General features: G+C 45.4%; 1 long non-coding RNA gene across 2 annotated transcripts; it reads left to right on the top strand.

The window, feature by feature from the left end:
* Positions 1–20617: 20617 nt before the first annotated feature.
* On the top strand, positions 20618–24805 carry LOC123044810 (uncharacterized). Of its 2 annotated transcripts, none has more exons than XR_006420503.1 (3): positions 20618–21443; positions 21643–21747; positions 23028–24805. It is a non-coding gene; the product is annotated as an uncharacterized lncRNA (long non-coding RNA). The 2 variants fall into 2 exon arrangements; XR_006420502.1 differs by having other exon boundaries at positions 20618–21104; positions 21357–21443; positions 21643–24805.
* The last annotated feature ends 771 nt before the right edge of the window (positions 24806–25576 follow it).

Genomic DNA, 25576 nt, shown 5'->3' on the forward strand with positions numbered 1-25576 from the left:
TCGGCGACGAAGGTGAGAGCACCGAGACGAATCTCTCGACCCTCGACCAAAACTCCAGCAGCTACCATGATGAAAGTACTCGGAAGAATCGCAACTTCTCCACAAAATCGCTAAAACACCTGCCCCAAGGTGGGTGCCAACTGTCGTGGATCTAAGTCTGACAGTAGAGTGGGGGGTAGGTATGGAGAGGCAAGGTTCTAGCTATGGAGAGGTTGTAAACACAAGAGATGTACGAGTTCAGGCCCTTCTCGGAGGAAGTAAAAGCCCTACATCTCGGAGCCCGGAGGCGGTCGAGTGGATTATGTGTATATGGATTACAGGGTGCCGAACCCTTCTGCCTATGGAGGGGGGTGGCTTATATAGAGTGCGCCAGGACCCCAGCCAGCCCACGTAATGAAGTGTTTAAGGTACATTAAGTCCGGGGCGTTACTGGTAACGCCCCACATAAAGTGTCTTTACTATCATAAAGTCTACTTAATTACAGACCATTGCAGTGCAGAGTGCCTCTTGTCCTTATGGTGGTCGAGTGAGTCTTCGTGGTCGAGTCCTTCAAGTCAGTCGAGTGAGTCCCTCGTAGGTCGACTGGAAGGTGATTTCTTCTAAGGGTGTCCTTGGGCAGGGTACTTAGATCAGGTCTGTGACCCTACCCTAGGTACATGACTCCATCATTCGGCTCCCTTGGTGCTCGACCCAATAATTCACAGATACCATCTCACCCGAGTCCTTATGGACAGCGGCAGTAGTCTTAATCTCATATATCAGGACACTGTCCGCAAAATGGGGATAGACCCGTCAAGAATCAGCCAAAGCAGTACTACCTTTAAAGGAGTGATACCAGGCGTAGAGGCCCGCTATACGGGCTCTCTAACATTAGAGGTTGTATTCGGCTCACCCGAGAACTACCGAAGTGAAGAACTAATCTTCGACATCGCTCCATTCCGAAGCGGCTACCATGCACTACTCGGAAGAACGGCCTTCGCTCATTTCAATGTAGTTCCGCATTACGCTTATCTTAAACATAAGATGCCCGGTCCACATGGCGTCATCGCAATCAGCGGAAATACAGAGCGTTCCCTATGTGCGGAAGAATATGTGGTGGCTCTAGCAGCCGAACCACTGAACAGCCTCCCCAATCCGAACAAATGATCGGTCGTAAAGACCACGGACATGGCTAGACGTGTCCGGCACACCACTAGTTGTAGCTGCCCAGATAAACCTGAGCTTGGGTCGATGAATATACCCCCATATGTGGTGCTAGGGGCTGCCTGCATGTAAAAGGGCCCATAGTTTGGCTTGACCCTATTAATACAATAATAGATTGCATTTTTACGGTTCATTAAGAATAACCAACTTTTCGCACGATCACACCAGATTCTTTCACATGGGTTTTTCTTTTTTACAGATGATCATCGTGTTACACCCTTCGAGGATACAACACAACTAAAACAAAGGCGCAGACGTGCAGCAGGGCCCCGTTCAAAGGTTTGTTTTTAGATTAAGACCCTGTGTAAACCTTTTTTATTGTCCCTTGTTGCTTCACACCCTCCAGGCACTTAAAATAACCGAGCGGGGTATTGTCGTTATTGGCATTTCGTCACGCCAGATCAATGCACGTACCTGGATATTCAGGGCTCATTATCGAGGGCGATACTCAGCCAAGTATATGTTTTAAAGTCCGAATACCTTCGGGAGTGTTCGGCGTCGCGAGTTTGTCCTTATATGCATCAGCTCCGAATCATCTCTTTGGTCAATAGTTGGGTTTACCCGGCTCCCATGTTTTGCTACCTTACATTCCGCTCTATCGGCTAAGGTGGCACTGGGAGAACTACTGCGATTGTGCCCTAGTTCACCTGGATGAGCACCTCAGTAGAGAAAGCCAAAAACTAACTGTCATGATAAAGCGAGAGACTGGTCAACCACTCGATGACTAAGTGAAATCTTCACGATTCCTCCGCATTTGCGAAGGACCAGTTTCCCTGTCAAGTATGTACGCACACCGTATTTGGATGACCGCAGAAGTACCAGGGGCTATATAGTAGCCCCACCGTCAAACTCCTATGTCTAAGTGAAAGTGTTAAAGCTATATAGTCTGATTGCCTTATTCACCGCGCTATCACCTCCTCAAATGGACCAAGACGTTGGATCAAGTGTGACTACGCGCTTTACCGAACACCCCCGCATTATTTGCGTGGGGGCTAAAGCCGACGACTGCAAACTTTTAGGTTATATACATACATACATAAACGGCCGCACAGGAGGCACTATAATACTTTATGTGCAAAAGTATAAATACAGCCTTTATAATAAAAATAGCATTGTTTTTACAATAAAGATACATGTCACTAGAACATGGTACTCTCTGAGCACTGAGCCCCTATTAAACGGGCACCTTCTAGGACTTCTTCCAAATAGTGCTCGGGCGAGTTCTAACCCCCGGGCGGACCCCTGGTTGCAATAGCAATGGCCTCCATCTCCGCCCAGTATGTCTTAACACGGGCAAGAGCCATCCGCGCACCCTCTATGCACGCCGACCTCTTGACAGCGTTGATATGCGGCACAGCACAAAGAAATCATTGCACTAACCCAAAATAACTATCCGGACTCGGTTCCTTCAGCCAAATATTATCCACGACACACTTCATGGCAAGCCCGGACAACCTTTGGAGCTCAGCCCACTCGGCCATTTGCTCATTCAACAGCAGCGGACGCTTTGGATTACTGAACTGCGACAGAACAATCTTTCCACCTCATGATCTTTCTGATATTTGAAATACTCAGTCGCAACAGTAGCACTCTTTGCTAAATCCAAGTATGTGTTCGCCGAACTCCACAATTGATCCAGAGGGGCATACTTCGGATTGTTGTACTTTGTCTGCAATAAGAAGGGCTTCCCAGCCGCGATATCTCTGGCTTGACGAAGCTCCTCCCGCGTTGTTCTGATTTCAGAGCGTGTTTCCTTAGCTGCTTCCAAGGCCTTCTTCAGGTCAGCTATCTTTGCTTGGCTTTCCCTTTCGAGGAGCTCATAGCGGCTGACGGCATCCTGCAGCTCAAGAGCCATGTTGGATATTTTCTCTTCGCTCTGGCAATGAGCAGCCTGTTCGGCTTTTAACTGTTCGGCCACCTTCAGGGCGGCCGATCACTTCTCCTGGCTTGTTGCTTGGCTCGGGCAAGTTCGGCCCGAAGGGTCTCCATGGTGGTAGCCCCATCTACAGTCAAAGCATATTATAGATACTAGCATCATGCTCCTCTTAATATTTGCTGACCACCCGAATATACATACCTTGTGCCTCGTCAAGCCGCTTGTTCACAAGCGTGATGTCCGCATTCGGCATGTCAAGCTGCTGCCTCAATTCGGCAAAATCAGCAGTCCGGTCAGCCGCCGGACCCTCAGCCGCCTGCGCATGAAAGCAGCGCTATCATTACCTGAGACTATGATGCTCTGTTTGCCGCCTCTGGACGGAAACCAGAGTCTCAGGGGCTACTATCTATATAGAGCACACCTAGCATGTGTGGTACAATCAAAAACATATATATTACTTTGCGTACCTCAAAGCCTCTTAGTAGGCTCGTAAAAGCTTCATTCAAACCGCTTTTTGCGGATGTGATCCTCTAAACCACCATACCCATTAAGGTACGATGTGCCTCTGAGATAGCCGCTTGCTCCAAAAGATCCATCAATGTGTCTGGTTGTACACCGAATAGTCCAGGGCTTTTTCTGTTAGTCTCCTTAGGAGCCGAGAACCCCGGACTTCTGGCGGCTGAAGAGTTACCTTCTGGCCTTTGTGGATCAGGAGAAATCCTCCGCGACGACACCTCAGGGTTGTCCGTATCACGAGGCGTGGAGGCATGAGGAGGTGTTTCGCTCTCCATCATCTCCGGAAGAAGATCCCCCGAGGACAAACTTTGTTGAGAAGGGCTATGAGCCGGACTGCAAAACATATGTCTCTGTTATTATTCTCAGGAAAAAGCAGGGCATATTTACTAATGTGCCTTTGTTTACTTACTGCTCGGCTGACGGCTGGACCCCTTGTGGGTGTTGTGCGGTAAGGATGCCCTCTGGGGCAGGGCCCCCTGGTGAGGGTTTCTTCCCACGTTTGGAAACCTCCGTTTCCAAGTCTTCAGGGGCGGCCCTTTTCTTCCCGTGGGGAGAGGGGATTCTAGATTCACCTCCCGGATCATCCTCCTTCGCGGAGGCACTAATTCCCCCGGTTTGGATGTGTAACGTATGAAGCCCGCTTTCGGCTTCTCTATTCCTCCCCTCGTCCTCTCCTGATGGCACTTGATAGCATGCGCGAGCCAGTATCCTGGTTAGTATAGGATCCGGCGAGCCCTCGGGAAGATGGGCCGAACACCTGATCCTCTCCGCCTTTCTTATCCAGTCCTGGCCGAGGGCAATTTTTTAGAATGATGTTGTGACAAATATAATAACACCATGTTTGGTCGTGGAGTTACTTACTTGAGTATCTGGATGGTTGCAGGTCAGACCCGCGTCCTCGGTGGTGTCCGGACACTTCATTCGTGATCCGAAGAATAATCGATACATCCCTTCGAGCTTCACACAAAAGAAGTGTTGAATAGTTTGCGGTCCTTCCGGGTTGAACTCCCACATACGGAGAGATCGACGTTGGCATGGCAGGACCCGACGAACTAGAATTACCTGAATTACTTTGAAGAGATTGACATCCCTCTTGAGGAGATCTCGGATGCGGTTTTGCAATGTCAGCACATCATTAACTGGCCCCCGGTCCAGCCCTTTGTTGACCCATGATGCCTGTTGGGGCGGAAGGCCCGAACGGAAGGCTGGGGCGGCCGCCCGCTTTGTACCTCAGGGTGCTGTGATGTAAAACCACTCATGTTGCCATAAGTCAGACACCTCTCAGAAGGAACCCTTTGGCCATGGGGCGTCGGCACCTTTGCTTATTAGCGCCTCCGCACTTCGTGTGTCGCCCGTCGATCATCTTCGGCTACACATTGAAGGTCTTGAGCCATAAGCCGAAGTGTGGGGTAATGCAGAGGAAGGCCTCACACATGATGATAAACAACGAGATGTGAAGGAGGGAATCTGGAGCTAGATCATGGAAATCTAGCCTGTAATAGAACATAAGCCCTCTTACGAAGGGATCAAGACAAAATCCTAGCCCTTGGAGGAAGTGGGAAACGAATACAACACTCTCGTTGGGTTCGGGAGTGGGGATAACCTGCCCTTGAGCAGGTAGCCTGTGGGGGATTTCTGCGGTCAGATACCTAGCCTCCCTAAGCTTCGTGATGTCCTCCTCTGTGATAGAAGAGGCCATCCACTGGCCTTGAAGGTTGGATCCGGACATGATTGAAGGTCTGAAGCGCTTAGCCTGAACCTTGGGTGTTGGAACTCGAGGTAGGGGAAGGGAAGGATTGGGCGTGGAAAGAAAAGGGCGGGTCTGTACCTCTTTATAAAGAGGGTGAATATCAAGCATCCTCCGCGTGGCCGTTTGGAACTTGCCTAAAACCTAGGAGTCATATAAATGGCACGATTGGGTTACCCACACCCGTATTGATGAGAATCCCGTGATAAGGGGACATGATCTCTGCTTCGACAAGACATGCCAATAACAACGCCTCGCAACACGTGTAGTAGTAGGCTGGGAAAAATGGTTCGTATAATGACCGGGCCACGGCGTGATGTCACGCTATGAAAAGTTGTCAGCGGATTAGATTTGTGGAATATTATGCTCTCTACGGTGGTGTGTGAAATTTGTTTTGCAGAGCCGGACACGATCCTTGTATTCGAAATCTTTTATGGAATATTCGGAGAAGGAACCCGCCTTGCAATGCCGAAGACAATCTGCGCACGGACACATCATCGTTGAAGCCTGGCTCAGGGGCTACTGAGGGAGTTCTGGATTAGGGGGTCCTCAGACAGCCGGACTATATACTTACGCCGAACTATTGGACTATGAAGATACAAGATTGAAGACTTCGTCCCGTGTCCGGGTGGGACTCTCCTTTGCGTGGAAGGCAAGCTTGGCAATTTAGATATGTAGATCTCCTTCTCAGTAATCTACTCTGTGTAACCCTAGCCCCTCTGGTGTCTATATAAACCAGAGAGTTTAGTATGTAGGACAAGAACAATCATAATCGAGGGTTTAGCCTCTACGATCTCGTGGTAGATCAACTCTTGTAATACTCATATCATCAAGATCAATCAAGCAGGAAGTAGGGTATTACCTCCATCGAGAGGGCCCGAACCTGGGTAAACATTGTGTCCCCCGCCTCCTGTTACCATTAGCCTTAGACACACAGTTCGGGACCCCCTACCCAAGATCCGCCGGTTTTGACACCGGCAGGAGGCCTAGAGGCCGCTTGATACCTGCTGGACCCAAAAAAAGTTGAAACCAACTGGATCAACTGTATCTGCATGTCATGGGATGTGCATGTTAAACAATAAAACCTAAGCCATGGACCTGGTGGGCGCGACACTATCATGCTCTCAACAAACAGTCGTCTCCCGATTCCTCTCATTTAGTTGACCATGTTGGGAACGACAGATGGCGGCACCACGGTGAGCAAACCAAGGCGGAGGACAATGTCAAGACCTCGGACTGGAACGAAACGGAGCTGGGGAAGACGCGGGTAGAGGGGAGTACAAGGGTTGACTTATTTGGGGGTAGGGTGGGCCGATGGAGCTACCGCCATTGGAGAATGTGTGGGAGTAGAGGGACGGCCTGGCCAGTGCCATAGGCTAGGATGGGTCATCGAGGCGTGCACGGCATCACCGCCAGCCGCTGTAGGAAGAGGGTGAAAGATTGAAGAAAATAAAGAAATACAAATGGATAGGTGGTTAGTCCCCGATGTCTGTGTGCGGGACCTACTAGGTCCACTTGAGAAGGGGAATATGTTGGGAGGAAGGATATTCAAAGCACGGAATCCTAGTGAACTAGTTACATACATAAGCAAATAGCCAGTCAACAAAAGGAAACGGGTTAATGCGTTCTTAGACAAAATATTTTGGAAAAAACAGATAATTACAACACATAGACTAATGCATGAAACACTCAGATGATGAAGGTGCTTAAACAGATAAAGTACATCCTCTAGACCTTCCTGGTACGCTTGATCATGACGCTGTCGCTGTCCGTGTATTCGTCGGTTATGGGAAGCAGACACGCCCTCATATCCAACATCCGCCTTTACATCTCATAGCGTGTGTATGCATCCGTGGTTGTGTAGGTTATGTAGGCTAGATTCAGAGGTACCTCCCACATGTTCAGGTCCTTGGTATCAATGTCTTCTTTCATATTGGTGTAGCAGGGGTCGATGATGGTCGCGGCAAGGTCAACCACGGAGTTCTTCTCCTGTCCGTTACCGATGATATTGTATTGCTTCTGGATGTCAACAAGCTTGTTGCACCGGATGGCCGAATCATAAAGCACAATCGTCTTCTTCCTGCACTCCACTATAGCAAAGGTGCAGTCGGCGGTGCCGATGAAATGGTTGAAAGCTCCAGAACCTCTGATGCCCCTACAGCAGTGGTAGACGAGAACCTCATACCGCACGCATACTTGGGTGATGACGATCAACTAGTCCATGTCAGGAGAAGAATGGATAGGCACAAGGTCTACTCTCGTGACCTAGTGCTTTCTCCTCCTCTAGGTACTGCTTTAATTGGTGAGGCAGAGCTTCACTGAGTCCGGATCGTTGGTGTACATCACATTCAACTTGGTGATGCCATGGACTTGAACGACGAACTCAAAGGTGAAGTCCATATTCAGCAGGCTCACCCCTCAGATTGCCATTGGAGTCTCTTCTCATGCAAAGTTGACATGGTGGTTCTAGTTTTGTGGGGATTGGTGGCAGGGGTATGAAGACGATCGTTGTGTACTGGGGTATTGGGGGGTGGCACCACGGTAGCAGCAGTTCATTTTTCCAATGGTGAACGAGTGGGTAGGCGGCGGCAACAGTTTGTTTTTCAGCTCTTGGGGAAGTGCATCCAACAATAAACTAAGAGTATATGCGACAGCAGTTACTACACCTCCCTCGCTCACTACACGCCCAGCAAAACATTGCCCCCTCGGGTTCACGAGCTAGTCTGTATTGGTACTATAATAGCAAGTGTTAGTGGTCACTTTACTTAAATTTTATTAGCTTTAATTAAAAAAAATCTTAAAACAACCAAAGCATTGGCATGTTCTATCAGTGCCACATGACACCCACGGCAATTAGAATTATTATTCTCAGGACGCAGACGATTAGCTCATTTGCCACACTTTCACACAGACAACACTACCAAGTTTGAATAGCTTATTATGGTTGATGTCCTCTGCATCAGCATGTCGTGTTTCCTAGCTTGCAAGATTCATGACCAACCAATAAGATTCAAATATAAGTAAAACAAAGATGCCTACATATCACAATGATTCCCAGCTTGCAAGATTTAGAACCAACCCATTAGATTCAAATACTAATAAGTACAACAGAGATGCCTACACATCTCAATGATTCACATATCAGAGCCAATCATAAATCTACAACTCAAATGTTGTGACAATGTGAAAAAATAAATAAAAATTGATCGATGCTTCATGTAAGCAATTTGATCCAAGGATTTGCTTAAACATTGAAACCAGATATTTTAAGCCACGCAGGTCAAACATTGGCAGCTAAAATAATCTGCATCACTGGTGGCACTACCACTTCCAATAGATGCACAAGAGGGCCTTCTAGATTTTGAACTAGTGTGAACGGAGCCTCATCCTTAGTATTTAACAAATACACATAGCAGAATCAAGTGGAGTCATCGATCAACGTCCTGAAATATCTCTTTCCACCTTGCACACCGACATGGCACTTTAGAGCCTTTGGATAAAGTGAAACTCGGGATTAGATCCATGTTGGATAGCCGTGTCATACAACCCAAGAACTTGGCAAATGATGTTGACCATCACAACATATGTAGTTGAGTATTCATGTTTGCATAGATAAGAAAGAGCATGATTACTATATTATTGGCACTAGTTAAAGCAACTTTAATTCCAAAACGAGAAAAGATTGCGATAGAATGGATATTAAAAAATACAACATTAGCACAGTATGAAAAAGCACAATCAAGTTTATAAAGGACAGTACTGACCTATGTGATATGTCTTTGGGAGATAAGGTTATTCTTCATGTCCCTGTATCTTGCCATGAAGGCAATTCCTTGACATCCATTAACACCTCAGTGTGGCAGTAGAAGGAGGAGCGCCGACTCATTTTAATCACTTTTTTGTGCAGATCAACTAAAATTATGGTGCCCGCAAGTTAGAGAGGGGTCCCACACCACCTCAATGGTAGGCGTGATGGACTCAACTAGTTCAGTGCAGATATGTGATGATGCAGTGCACATGGACTTGATTCTGCCGGATAGGTCTTCTGCAAGTTATCTACATTGGAAATGAAATGGTAGATAAGACAGTATCTCTATTTTAAATTTATTATTACTACATTTTATTAGTGGCAGTAGCAGTGCCAAAAGAATGCCGCAAATTATTAGTGGCATTAAATTAATATGCAAAAATAATATTATTATTTCTTTCTCATAGCGGTGCCAAAACAAGAGCACAAGATCACTAGCTGGATGTAGAGTCAAAATCAACTAAAAAGGAATGTACCCTGTCATGGGAACCATACTTGAGAGAGGGGCCCTACGCCGCCACGACTCGATGTGGTGAACCTGCCGATCCACTCGGATGATTCCATTCATGCGACCTTTTTCTGAAGTCTACTTGAAATGAAGCAAATCATGCAGCTAACAAGAAGTACTTGCACTAAAATTGAGCAACATTAAGGTTGGTTGTCCTACTCATGCTAGGTGCAACTATAATTTGGTTATCCTTTTGTGCAGTTCCACTAAAATAAACTTCCATTGTGGTGATAGTGATGGCTCATCTTGCAAAGGCTAATAAAATGTTGCACGAGATTACCAGCAGAGTTTGACAAGGATGTTGGAAACTCCAATCAAAATTTGTGCAGTTCAACCCAAATTGAGAGATATTGCCCATGTGACATTGTAGTTGAACAGCACAAGAAACTCAATCAAAAAGAAGTATTTTGTGCAGTTCACCAAAAGGTCACAATAGCAACGAGGTGAAATGGATATCCCTATCCACACAAAAAGATACAAAGAAAATAGTTACTGGTCAATAACAAGATACAAAACATACACGAAATGAAAAGAAGCATATTTATTATGTTCGTGGCAATCAGGCAAGAACAATAGAAATTTTAAAATAGCGGCATTGCTTCATGTTACTAGAACCATTACGGTCAACAGTTACATTCGTCAAATATGGGATTACTTTAATGGTGGCATTGCTTGTTTACCAGATACAGTAGATCAACAACAACTAAAGGGTTGGTTGAAGGGCATGTGACAGTGGGGACACCAGGACACTCAGCACTGTAAAAAAGAAACCTACTTATCATACTGGGAAAAATAGCAGGAGTACCATTTCAAACACAGTTTAACTGCGTCATATTACTGGAGGCATTAGATTAACACTAACATTGCTAAGACATGCCCTTACGGTAACAGTGTGATTGCTTCATTTTACATACGCCCTTACATTAACAACAACAAAAAGTTGGTATAAGGACATGCGATAGTGGACGCATCAGTACAATGTACCTACAAGGAGGCATAAAGTGGTGATGGCGAGTTTGTTCATGTTATAGTATATGTGGATTGCACTAGCCCTTTCCATCAATTCAGACTTTTGGTTGCGTTGCCTAGTGCATGAAGCTTAATATGGTATCAGAGCTAAGGTCTTTAGTTCAAGTCCTGGCTTTCACAATTTATTAAAAAGTACTGGTAGCCCCCCTTTGTTTCCATGTAGAGTCCTCTTGAGTCATACATGAGTTTCGTGCGCCGTCGCTCTCTTTCGGTTGCATGTGTTGACTTGTCTTCCCTGTCACACGTGAGAGGGGGTGTTAAAGTATATGTGATTGCACTAGCCATTTCCATCAGTTCGTACTTTTGGTTGCGTTGGCTAGTGCTTGAAGCTTAATAGTTCATACTCTGTGAGGGCAGCAAATCTAATCCTGGAGACCTTTTACTATGCGACGACAGCAAATCTAATCCTGGACATACTCTGCTGACTTCTCCACCAACCTCCACTTTCTATCCTTTTTCAACCAATAATATATTTGTTCCGTATCTAGTTTGTACTACATTTTCCCTTTATTTCCCTTTTCAACCAAGAGACTGGTTGGGTATCTAGTCTCTACAACTTTCCCCCTGTTATTTCCTCTATGAATCAAGTCCTAGATTCATGCTACAAATTTACCCCCCTTTCTTCGTTGTTTGAACCAAATCCTAGATTCGACTCCATGAATTAGCTTTACCTCTAATAATACTAAAAATTTAGGTCGCTTTGGAAGAGCTGATGGAAGTACAAAAAGTTCCACATGCATACATGTGGGGAGCTAGGGCAGTAGAGCAAGGCCGCTTTTGAAGGAACTTATATCTGAGGGTCGTCGGGATATGGCTTGGAGGCCGGCGGCAGGTCGGATCTGCTCACAATACGGCAGGGAGGAAGAAGTGCTCGAAGGACCTCCCGAGTCGGCGCTGTGCCGGAGAGAACTACACGGGCAGAGGATTGGGCCCCGCTGACAGCTGTGGGTATCCTCCCTCGCCGTCGATGACCGCGTGAACGATGCACCTACTCCCTTACACACCCCGGCTGAAGGGATCCGATCGGATCTGTGACTAGTGGTGAGCAGAGAGAAAATTTCTCTACCACTGACTTGTTTATGATCTGGAGATGATGAGAGAATGAAGAGAGCAACCCTAGTAAAGCAAGCGCTCAGGCCCCTGCCTATATATAGTGGAGTGATTATGTTTTTCTCTCCACAACAAGCACTTCAATTTGTTTGTGTGGCATTAAAGAAAAGAAACTCTCTATTTAATGTGACTAACTTCACGTCACACTTTGTACTGTACTGTACTACTCCTACTTACTAGTAGTATTGTTCACTTGTGCTTCCCGGTACTCCATTCATTGAACAACCCCTCGGGTGAATAAACATATAGTACTATTTATATAGAATGAAAAAGCTTGAACTATTTGGGCTTTGAGATATCGATGGTACAGTTTGACCACATTGCATCAATGGACTCAGTACTTTGAAGTAACTTATATGTGTAAACACATGCACAACTTACATTCCGAATCGCTAGCTAGAGCTTGAACTAAATTATACTATGAGTATTTATAAGTTGAGGGCGTGGCTTTTCTCAGGCAGTACACGCAGCAGTTTTCGCGTAGCCAGTTTGACAGCGAGGCGAGGAGGGTGAGGGAGTAGCGGATTCAACTTACTACTGGAAAGGTAGGCCAGTGTGATTTGACGGCTCGTTACTGCTGGAAAGATGGGGTCTTGTGATATTTGTACTCACTATAGTCATTATTACTACGACACTATGACCGGGGTGATGCCCCCTTCCGCTCCCCACTCTAATCTGGTAAATGACACCTCGACCCGGACGTTGTCTCTCCCACATGTCGACGAAGTAAGAAGGACCAAAGAGTCGTGCGGTATATATAGTACTCCCTCCATTCCTAAATATTTGTCTTTCAAGAGATTTCAACAAGTGACTACATACAGAGCAAAATGAGTGAGTCTACACTCTAAAATATGTCAATATACATCCGTATGTGGTAGCTCATTTGAAATCTCTAAAAATACAAATATTTAGGAACGGAGGGAGTACTACATAGTATATACTACTACTAGTCACGTCGGAGGAGTGAGAAACACGGCAGCCCAGTGAACCAGCAGTCTAGTCTCTAGCATGTACAGTACCCCTCCTCTTCCTCCTCCTCTCGGTTCATCACCATCATACTTTCCCCATTCCTGTGTTTTCAGTATCCTGTAAATCAAAGAGGCCCTTAGAATAGTTTAGGTCCGGTCGATTTTTATAAATGTGTTATGTCCAAAATTTAATGAACGTGCTCCGGTTTCTATGAAAATAATCCGGTTTGCATGTAGTAATTCATTTATTTATTTATATTTCTACAGGGGGTTTGCATGTAATTCATCAGTCTAAAATGTAAAGTACACCGGCATGGTTGCATATGCTCCAAGTTGTGCATGCACTACGACCCAGATGCTCTATGTCCCACATGTCGGCGAAAGGAAGCACGTGGAAATAGCCTAGGATTACATATAGGAGGAAAAATGCGTGAAAAGTATGTACTATAAAGCGTAGTTGTGGTTTGAAAAGGAGATCTAAAGTGATGACATGTATAGATCACACGCACCCACCTAGTGGTACTCAGTACTAGACGTACGAGTACTCAGTACTCCTATCCTATCAGCACGAGTCCCATATGACAAAAGATTCCGTGCTACTGCTAGCTCTCCTCCATCATTTCTCTCTTCTAATTCTAACTCAGTCGGCACGCGGTGGGCGGGGTGGGGATTTTCCGATAGTCGTTTTCTCAATTGCGGCCCCACCTGATAGTGAAAATGCTAAGACAACAAGTGTTCCCTAGCTTAAGCGATCTGTCGGACAGACCATGTGGGGGTGCGATGTGAATGCATCAGTCTTTACCTTTATAACTTGTACATAGAAAATGCCAAGCCAATGTGCGGTGAGTGGCGGGCCAGAACGACAGTGTGGGGTGCGACGCAAACGGCACATGCGTGATGTACTTGTTCCACTTTCTCGTTTCAAACTTGTGACATGTAGTAAAGCTCAGTTTTCAATATACTAGTATGTAAGTTTGGCTTTGGTGCCAATATATATAGGCCGTATTTGGATACTCTAACTTAGATAGAGGTTAGAGTTTGTTTCTAGCTCATGACTAACCCTGAACTAACTCTAGCCAAATGCACTAGGAGAACTTGCTCCAATTAGCACCTCTTGGGTGGGACAGTGGGTGGGTTACATGCAACTAGCTCAAACTAGCCTATCTGAGCATAACATAGCTCAAACTAACTCTAACCCATGGATCCAAATAGGGCCATGGTACTCCCTCCATGTAGGTTGGGTCGCTAAAGTCAAAATTGGGCATAAAACATGATGGTGACCAGTCTACCTCTGTCCTAGTTTATTGCTCCTCGCCGTAATCTGTGCCAAATTTTGACCATAAATTTGACTAACAAAAGGTTCATGCATGTCACCAAATTTATATCATTGAAAACTATGTTCAAATATAAATCAAACGATATAATTTTTTATGACATGCACTAACATTTTGTCAGTTAAATCTTTGGTCAAAATTTAGCACAAATTACAAAAGGGACTAATAAACCATGACCTGGGTAGTACACCAGGACGAAGACAGTGATACTACATACAACTAACGCTAAATAAGAGCAAGGGATCACACATGTCATCTACGTCTGGAATAAAAATGACATGCACTAATAAAACATTAAGGCCACGAGGCGATGCAGTGCTGGTTATAAGAGGCGAGAAGAAAGATGCATCCACCGATGACCTCCTCCTCCTTGACTCAGGGCGCCGGCCCACCGAACGATGGCTAAGTAGCAGTTTCTTTCATGGACATGTCAACGTGCTTCTGAATAATGGCATCCAAAGATTCCAAGCGTTCAAACAAGGCCAACGTCTTTGCGTCCTTGTAGTGGCCTATGTAGACGATTTCCTTGTAGACGTGGATGTGTAGGTCAATGGTTTTTTGCATGGCAAGGTGCTGCGCGGCGAGCGCGGCCTCGAGGTGCACATTCTTCGTCGCGACCTCCGGCAGTTGTAGGGCCACCAGGGCTTGAAAGAGTTTGTCACCATGGAGGCCGATGAGGATGGCAGGCAATGAGGAACCTGGGTGCGTGGGCTGGAGTAGTACAACAAGGTCGTCTATGCGCTTCTTAATGGTAGTGAACTTGTGGATGGAGCGGACCATCGTCTTGTCCATGCGAGAGGTGAAGCCAGCATTGGCGAGGGCTATGATACCGGCGGTCGCCAGCACCGTCTGGAAATGTTGTGCGGTGAGGGGCCGTAGGCTGGCATCTTGGATGATCTAGCACAGCCGACTGCCGCTCGCGTCCGTCACCTCCATAGGTGCTTCTGGCTTCTAGTCACTTGGTCTTGGGCCTTGGATTGGAGTGAGCAGTGGAGTGTATGATTTGGTAGATGGATTGGAGTGGTGGGGCGGCTTCAAAGAGTGCAAACTGCGTTGCATTCACTTCGTGCTGGCTCCATTCTGCTTCTCCAATTAATTCCCTCTGCATGCTACTAATTGAGGATGCATCATTGACCGTTCAACATCTCGGGAACTGCTACCCTCTTCCTCCTTGGCATTCAAGTCATATCAATGTAAATGCGGGTCAAGAAGAGAATAGTCATTACTACATTGTGCATGATGACCAAGGCGGAGGGGAAAATGAGAGAACTTAATATTTACTGTAGTGCTACCATTGCATGCGTGTACTGACCGCAGCATGTCGTGCCAGGTAGTCTCAAGGAAATAAAAACATAGATGTCCCACATCTCTTATTGGTTGATTCCTTTATTCATGTCAAGAAACAAGAAATGAGGTCGAGTTAATCAACCGCGCCTTAGTGTGTTGGGATTATAAGGTTTTCGTAAGCGATCAACATGATAACCGTAAGATCTGCATCTAGCGGTGGCACATATTGGACGCAAACAACAATAGAAAAGAAATGCCACAAAACTGCGACACCATGCCCCTCCCCTACACATAAGACTGGCACACGAGGGTGCACAACTCCCACGTTCGGGTTGCGCTTGGCTCTTCACCTCTTCAAGAAGTCGAACAATGGTGTCATTTATGACTGGAATAAAAATGCCATAAACTAATAAAACATTAAGGCCACGAGACGATGTAGTGTTGGTTACAGGAGGCAAGAAGAAAGATGCATCAATCGATGATCTCCTCTCCTCTACTCAGGGCGCCAGCCCACCCAACGGCGGCTAAGTAGCAGCGGCTTATGTGGCCAGGTCAACATGCTTCTGAACAATCGTGTCCAGAGATTCCATTCGATGGAAGAAGGCCAACATCTTTCTGTCCTCACTAGCCTTGTATTGGCCTATGTAGACGATTTCCTCATAGGCGTGGATGTGCAGGTCGACGGTTTCTTGCATGGCAAGGCGCTGTGTGGCGAGCGCGGCCTCGAGTTGCACATTCTTTGTTGCGACCTCCGACAACTGTAGGACCACCAGTGCTTCAAAGAGTTCGTCACCTCTAAGGCCTATGAGGGTGGCAGGCAATGAGGAGCCTGGACGCGCGGGCTGGAGGAGTACAGCAAGGTTGTCTGCGCGTTTCTTGACGGTGCTGAACTTGCGCATGGAGCGGACCATCAGCTCACCCATGCGAGAGGTGAAGCTGGCGTCGACGAGGGCTATGACGCTGGCGGTCGCCAGTACCGTCTGGAAATGCTATGCAGTGCGGGGCAGCAGGCCGGCGTCTTGCATGATCTAGCACAGTCGATTATCGCTCGCGTCCATCGACGCCATGGGCGCTCGTGGCTTCTAGTCACTTGGTCTTGGATTGGAGTGAGCAGTGTTGCGCAGAGACTAGGAGTAGATGGATTGGAGTGGTGGGGCGCCTTTATATAAGAGTCCAAATTGCGTTGCATTCACAACATGCTGGCTCCATTCCGCTTCTCCAATTACTTCCCTCTGCATGCTAATTGAATGAGGCATTACTGACCATTCAACATTCGGGGACCGCTACCCTTTCCCTCGTTGGCATTCAAGTCGTATCAACGTATATGCATGTCAAAAAGAGACAAGTTAGTAGTAATACGCAATATTGTGCACCACGACTAAGGCAGAGAGGAAAACGAGAGAACTTAATATTTACTCCATCCATTCCTAAATATTTATGGTGTAGATTCACTCATTTTGCTCCGTATGTACTCATTTACGGTGTAGTCACTTGTTGAAATCTCCAGAAAGACAAATATTTAGGAACGGAGCGAGTATTTGCTAATTAATACCATTGCATGCAAAGAACTGACTGCTGGATGCCGTGCTAGGTACGTCTCAAGGCATTAAAAACATACATGGTCCAAGTCTATTATTGGTTGATTCATATTCATGTCTAGAAACAAGAAACGTGGTCAGGTTTGATTTGAGATTATTTGAGTTTCGTAAGATGACTATAACTAGCAATCTCGACAATAACCATAAGATCTGCTTCCGACAGTGGCACCTATTGGACGCAAACTGCAATAGAAAAGAATTGACACAAAACTGCCACACCACGCCCCACCCCTACATATGAGACTGTCATGCGAGCGTTTGCAATTGCCAAGTTCAGGTTGTGCTTGGCTCTTTGCCTCTTCGAGAAGTCGAACAATGATATTACTAGTAGTTCTACCTTATCGAATCAACTATTGAATGCCCGTCCATCGGGTGGGGGGAGGGAGAGCTTCTTGTAGGAGTAGTAAGAAAAAGCTTCTCCCCGTCTGCGAGCCACCGCACACATGGGCGAGGGAGAGGGTGTACTATTAATCAAGCTTATCCTTGTAATACGAGTTGACGCGACACATCATAGCGTGGGACCCACATGCTTGCCTCTAAACTTGGCTAAACGACCCATAGTGTATAATATTTGTTGCAACCTCTAACATTTACCCCACCACAAATTAAAATATATACTCCTCTCTTGACCAGATCAGTGTGCAAACTACAATCACTAGGATGACAGGTAGGGCCAGAAGATTATTTTAATCAAACAATGCTTCAAGACGGCCTCATAGCCTGGAGCCGACTCCAACGATTTTAAGCTTTGAGGCACGGTACATGCTATCCTAGACTACGTTACTACACTACCTCCCCTGCACATGAAATTGCCGCCTCTTTGGGAAGTCAAACAATGTTGGTGCTACTATAGTCGAGTACTACTAGTATGCTTCTGGCCATCTGACACTGAATGAACTGCTGCAAGTCCACCGCGTGTGGGAGGGAGAGCGTGTAGTGAAAGCTCCTCCTAGTCCTGTGAGCCAGCACGCTCATGGGTGAGGGAGAGGGCGTTGTAATCAAGCTTATCCTTGTTCTATGAGTTGAGCGACACATCAAAGCAGTGCACTCGATATATTTCATTAATTTGCATTTACCGATGCATTAATTACAATGCATGCATGCATGTTGTCACTTTCCTTTTGACACTTGCATGTGTTGATTTAATGCACCTTGAAGTAGTATGAATATGTGATGGTAAAACTTTCTAATGCCCCGGCCCTAAAGCAAGAGATGGTGGTGCACGAGGAGGGCGAGATCATGCTGACATATTAGGACCCAATGATGGAGGTCTATATGGGCCTCACCTTGCTCCACTGCCCCTTGTGCCTCCGACCATCGAAGCCTCTAGTGTACGAGGTTCGAATACACCTCGTCTTTTCGGCTGATCGACCAAGTTGTAGGTTTCTTCATTGATGTGTTGTTTGATTGATTTGTGCAGTGCAAGGGAGGGCATCTGGCCTGCGTGGACTACCGCGGCAAGCGTCCCGGGAACCAGCGGCATGGCCAGAGGTGCGAGCGCGGTGGCAGCTTCTACGTGCGGAACACGGCGATGGACGTTGTCCTCTCCTCGGCGAGGGTCGAGTACCCGCACGAAGGCTGTGGGATCTACATCACTTACCACAAGCTCGCCGATCAACAGAGCATGTGTCTGCTCGAGCCCTGCAAATGACTCATGCCCATCTGTGGCTATGAAGGCCCACCACCGGTGCTCCCCCACCACATCAGCACCGTGCATCCCATGCCCATGCACAGGATCCAGTACGGCAAGGTGCTCCAGCTACAAGTCTCGGTGTCGAAGCCATGGTGCTTGCTGTTCACGGAGGAGGACGACCGTGCATTTTTCATGGTCGGCGGCGTGCTCGACATTGGTGCGCCTATCGCCATGTCGCCCGTCTGCATCATAGCGGGGTCATCCCCACCGCCGCACTACGCGACCAAGGTGTGTGGAAACGGCCTGTCGGGGAGCCCAAAGGCAGGACCGACACCGTTAAGGTGAAAATCGAGGTGATAAGCACCAAGGAGCCCGACGCCGTCACCATGCAGGAGCTGACCTTCTTCACAGTGCCACCCATGCTCTTTGTCAGGGTTGGGTTGTCAAGGTCGATGTCCCTCCACATTCAGATTGACAATCTCACTTCCTAACTGATTCTACATTGCCTTCTGTTTATCTTAGTAATATGCTAATATAGGGGTTAGCTCGGTCTACTACAGCTTAAGAGATGGTGGATTTCGGAGGTGATGCAGCAATTACTTCGACATCAGATCAGGAGTTAAAGTAATTTCCAACAGTCTAAGGGATATTTGGTGTCGGTTGGATATAAAGATGCTTTGGGCAAGGAGTATAAGCTGCTTATATGCTTGTCTGTTGAGGAAGTGTTGCATACTTCTATGAGTTGACGCGACACATCAAAGAAGTACTACTACTAGTAGTACTCACCGGACTGCGCACCAGGCAGACCAAGCTCCTGTCGTGTTGGTGCAGCCTGCACATTAACTAAAGCATCGCGCCTCCAGCTGAGCCTCCACATTTTCAACCTCTCAAACTCAAGGCCAAGGAGCAACGTTAACCTATGATAGAGCCAATCGAATGGTTGAGAACACTACAATTTGTCGCTACAGATGCATGTGCGAGAGAGGACGAGTGCGTGTGTGTACCTCTTCTCTTCATGTACAACATACTAAACGCAGTGTATGTGGGTGGCATCGACCTATATAGCTAGAGATGGTGTGTGCGAGAAGTCCCGAGAGGCTAGGTGTGTGTGTAGGAAAGAGAGAGAGATATGATATATGTCGATGTAATGCGTGTGAAAAAAAAGACTAGTCAATATCTCGCCATGAGGATATTCCTTGCGAACGCCCAATAACCATAAGATATGTATCCGACGGTGCCAGTTCTTGCATGTACACAGCAGTAGAAAAAGAAGTGACATGGCATATTACAAAACTGCCACACCACGCCCCTCCCCTACCCATGAAACTGCCACTCGAGCGTTCGCAACTGCCATGGTCCGCTCCTATGTGCAATATTCATTTTTAAAATGATCTACAATAAAAGGCCGGCTTTAGGCACGCGGTAGGTGGGGGAGCTTGGCCTGTCGGTTTTCTACTGCTCACATGCGGTCGAACATAAAAGTGATGTACCAAGCCGATGCTTGTCGTTTAGGTAAGCGGCATGCCGAACATACAGTCTGTTCATGCTAAACGGTGGACCGGACATGTGTTGGTGCTACTACTTACATGCGGTCACACGTGTCAGTGATGGCCAAGCCGATGTGCGTCCCTTCGGTGTGCGGCGGGCCGCACCGACGGTGTGTTGGGGCAACGCCAGCGCGACAGGCTGTAAGTTTACCGCCCAACTTAATTTGTAAAGGGTAGCACTTGGTTTTCCTCTGTAATGATATTGGTCGATAGAAATACTCACTTAAACCTATAAGGATGCTATCCAACTTGCCTCCACGGAGCTCCCCCGATTGGGGCTTTGTTGGGCGTCCGATCTACCTTCTGGTGCGTCTCGACCTTGGATCTTCATAGCAGTAAAAACCAATTTTCATCTCACAGTAATTTTTCCTGGCCAATGACGGGTGGGCTCACGCCATGCGTTCATTGGCCGAGGTGCCTGTCTTCGCATGCAAAAAGCTTTTCCCAATCCGCTCCACGCACTCGCGCCCAATCCCATCCTCTCCCGTCCTGCTCCACACTAGCCGCCACACAACCCTAGCCCATTACCCATCGATCCCCACAGCCCCTCCCTCCGCCTCGCTACTGGCCATGGCCTCCGCCCTAGGAGCCTCTCCGTGGCCTCCTACTCCCCCTACACTACCGTACGTGCACACAGACGACGGTGCCGGAGAAGAGCAGCTCCAGTCATGGTGGGGTGCGGCTGCGACGGAGATGAAGGAGGTCCGCCGCCCGCCTTTGTCTCCTTGCTGCTCTTTGTTGCCGATCCTCCTCTCTCCCTTCACCCCTAGCAGCGCAACAGCTGGGGACAAGGGGAAGGAGCAGGTCGACCCGACCTCATCTCTATGCACGAGGACTAGAGGAGCAGGTAGCGAGGGAAACCGGCATGGCCAGCGGCAGCGCTGCACAGGGACGTCCGCCTCCGGTTTTCTGTCATGTGTCCCAATCCCCTTTTGTTTAGGTGTGTTCTTTTTCCTCTTGGCCAGATCTGCTCACATGTTTGGGGTTTCATGCTGTAGGGATAAGATTTGGTGCGGGAGGTGTGGATAGGTGTATAATCTTGGCTATGATTTATGCTGGTGATTTGGCTATCAACTGCTAAATCCACGAATCATTCGAAAATGTTGAACTTGATGTCCTTCTGTGTGGACATGTTTTGATTATGCTTTTAAGCACTATGCTTTGTTGATTCAGTGCCATTTATGTGGTGCAGGAGAATGTCGATGTTAAATCATTTAGTTCTGATGGATCATATTATTGGTTCTTTGTTCAACTGAAAATTTCTTCAGATAGGACTAAGGTTTGAATACTCATATGTTATTTTTTGTATGTCGTAGTTTCTTGTTCTTCTATGAACTATAAGGCGAATATAGATTTCTCAATGTATCGTTTTGGGACTATTTGACTACTCACTAATATTGTCATGCTGATCATTCCTCATGTCTTTGCAATTTTTGGTCTTTGTTTTGATTTTGTTGTGTGGTTGTGCTTCGATTCAGGTGAGTTGAGTTGTGGCTTGGTTGGAGATGTTGATGATATTTGAGACGCCCGCTGGATTCACCCTTTTCGAGGATCTGAACAAGGGCAAGCTCGACAAGGTCGAGGTGAGTGCTCGCCACAACCTCAGCTCTTGGTTTGGTTTGGATTACTCATGTTTTTTCTTTGAAGGCAAAATACTTAGTACGTGATCTATCTATCACATTATAATTGAGTAAGTCCAGAAAAGCCCTTTATTTGGATGAGTAAGAATCTATGGTGTGCTCCTAAGCTATGTGTCCCTTTTCCAAATGTTAGAAAGAAAAAACTTCTAAACAGCAAGGAGCACTCCACAACGAAACTCACTTAAACTGGCTGATAGATGATACCCGTTTTTGAGCCTATTTGCTCAAAATAATGAGAGGCTGAATGATTCAAACACATGCCAACCATCTTTCTCACCTCGGCATTTTGTTACACTTGATTACTAATTCTTCAAGGAATTGTTCCACGTTCGCCTATTTCCCCAAACTGTATGTATGCATTTCTCGCAAAGGAAACCAATTTAAACCCTCTTCAAAAAAATATGGATTGTCATAAGGTTGAAAAAAATGCATCTGTTATCCTGTAAGCACATGAATAGAAAGGCAAAATGAAAGGTCATTCAGTAGTGGATAATTTTACCTTGTTAGCCTAGACAACACTACAGGTACTATGCAATTGCTGACCTATATATCCCAGGACAGGGTATACAGATAGCTCCTGACCTTGCCAGAGGGTAAGTAGTTCATTTGGTTAATCTGTTTTGCATCATTTATTGGGACTGATGATCGGTACTTGCTGTCTAAATGCAGTACACGCGCATTGTACCAATAAGTTGTTAATTATCCCTTTATATTCAATTCGATCTCTAATAAATCAAGAAGTTGGCACTTGTCAGTAAGTTCAGTATATCATCTTCTGTTTTGACATAATATATCATGGTCAAAGAATACAAATATTTTGCAAGTAGAAAAAGCATACAAATATTAATTCTCTGTAAAAAGATGAAATGTTCAGATATATCAATGCTTTCACTTCACTTGTCATGCTGTTATGAACTATATTTTTTGCATAATTGTTATATCAGAATCGAATTAATCCATCTGATGCTCGACTGTATCGAGTACATTCCTTATGTCATTTTTACAGATAAATTAATTTGTTTCAAGTATTGCTTTTTTGCCATATCAACATGAAGAGTTGTCATATATTGGCTTGTTAAATTTATTAGGTGCCAAGTTCAGTTCCATATTCTTAATTTTGTTTCTTCTGATTTTGGTGTTGGTGTTTGTATTGTAACTGAAAATATGCTCACATTTTTTTGAAATATGTGTATGCCATTAACTGATGTCACTGTGTTTTCCAGGGGTATATGGACCACAAATGATGTGATATACTTGGTTATTTCAACATGAGTATGGCTCAGTAGGAAGGTCAACCGTGGGGAGGTGCAACATAGTGCAGCCTCAGCGAATTAGGTGTCCTCTTTCTTTGCCCATTGCTTCTATGGAACTCTTTTGTTTGGCTTATGAAGGCACATTCATCTTGCAAGTACAATCATGATTAAGAGTTAGAACGCCCCTGCACATTGGTTTACTTTCTTACACTGCTTGGTGTTTCTTCTGCCTTATATAATACGCCTTCTCACATAATAGTTTGGTAAAGAAAGAGTGAACTCACTACTAAATTTTGCACTAATTATATACTTATTTCACTATTAATAATGTGTATTCGCTATATCTTCTCTCATGAGTTCGTCAAATTCCTTTCTCAACATGCTTAGATGCTTTTTTGTCGGAAATTTTGGGCAACATCAGAAGTAATGGTCGATCGGTTTAGCCTTTGTGTCAGTTTCATATGTATATATGTCATTGGCCTAGCTAACATTGTGTGTCAGTAATTTATGCTTTCTTTCTTTGGAATAATTATGCCTAGCTGGAAATAGAGAGGAGTCAGGTACCTGCGTTTTACTGCTCTTTTTGTGGTCTAAAGTGTTCCTTAAGCTAAACCAGTAACCTGACAATATTTTGTGTTTAACTAATATCATTCTTATCACGGTGAGTAGAGTACTATATTATTCAGTGAACATCCTTTTTTTGGAAGAGGCGTGAAAGTGTAGAGGATAGAAATGGTAACTGAATGGGTGTTCTCTTTTTACACAAGCATTCTCCGCCTGATCTTGCTATTGATGCATATCCTTATGTCATTGGTATTCTTCTGATTTGCATTGATTATAGGAAGCAAGCATATGCATGAGTTGAAATTGTTCTACTGATTCCTCGATGCTCTGTTCATGGCTTTGTTCTTATTTTATCCTTCTTTCTTTGCTTTGTTCTTTCCTACAAGAAGATGTCGAGTTGTGTAATATGTTCAAAGAAGAGAGAATCTGCATTTTATGAATGCTTTCTTCTTTCTTCATTGTTACCTCAAGTTAGTGGATTTAGTTAAGTTTTACTGAGCAACTTCATACGCATGGTTTCTCCATCTACACATCTTATTCAGTCATGAGGCCATTAAGATCTTTTGCCTTTTAGAAAAAGGGCGATGCCATTTAGACCTTATTCTCTCCAACTTGATCGTTAACTTGCTACTACTATTTCTACGCATTTTCCAAATCACTATTTTATTTGCTACAGAGAATGAGGTCACCTTACTCAGTGAATATTCCAACTAAAAAATTAGAAACCGTGCAATTAGTTTCACTCTTAAATTTTGTACAGTAGTCCAGATTACCCAATAAATCATTTGTCAATAGGGTCAAATTATTTAAGTTGAATCAGTTGTTCCAAATTACCCATTCCAAATGTTGTACAACACAGTGAAGTTGTTCCAATCATAGATGTTGAGACAAAATATCCTTTATCTGGAACCATTTACGTAAATAACTAACATTAAAAGAAACAACTATTTATGGTTAGCGCATTCAAGGATTTATCATTCGTTCAGATCCTAGAGGAAGACATTGGGAAGATCGTATGTTCAGATCCTTAATGCATATTAATATCCCTCTAAATATGAACATGAATATGCCTTGTGAGTAGTTACGTTTCTTCCTGAGGACATGGGAGAAGTCTTGCTATAAGTAGTCATGTGAATTTGGTATCCGTTCGATATTTTGATGAAATGTATGTTGTCTCTCCTCTAGCGGTGTTATGTGAATGTCAACTACATGACTCTTCACCATTGTTTGGGCCTAGAGGAAGACATTGGGAAGTAATAAGTATATGATGGGTTGCTAGAGTCACAGAAGCTTAAATCCTAGTTTATGCGTTGCTTCGTAAGCGGCTGATTTGGATCCATATGTTTCATGCTATGGTTAGATTTACCTTAATACTTATTTTGTAGTTGCGGATGCTTGCAGTAGGGGTTAATCATAAGTGGGATGCTTGTCTAACAAAGGGTAGTACCCAAGCACCGGTCCACCCACATATCAAATTATCAAAGTAATGAACGCGAATCATATGAGCGTGATGAAAACTAGATTGACGATAATTTCCATGTGTCCTCGGGAGCACTTTTTTCTATATAAGAATTTGTTCAGGCTTGTCCTTTGCTACAAAAAGGATTGGGCCACCTTCCTGCACCTTATTTACTTTCATTGCTTGTTACCCGTTACAAATTACCTTGTCACAAAACTATCTGTTACCGATAATTCAGTGCTTGCAGAGAATACCTTACTTAAAACCGCTTGTCATTTCCTTCTACTCCTTATTGGGTTCGACACCCTTACTTATCGAAAGGACTATGATAGATCCCCTACACTTGTGGGTCATCAAGACTCTTTTCTGGCACTGTTGCCGGGGAGTGAAGCGCCTTTGGTAAGTGGAACTTGGTAAGGAAAAATTTATATAGTGTGCTGTTATTGTCACTTGTTACTATGGAACATAATCCTTTGAGGGGCTTGTTCGGGGTATC

The sequence above is a fragment of the Triticum aestivum genome, chromosome 2B, assembly GCF_018294505.1.
Source record: "Triticum aestivum cultivar Chinese Spring chromosome 2B, IWGSC CS RefSeq v2.1, whole genome shotgun sequence".
Lineage (NCBI taxonomy): Eukaryota > Viridiplantae > Streptophyta > Magnoliopsida > Poales > Poaceae > Triticum > Triticum aestivum.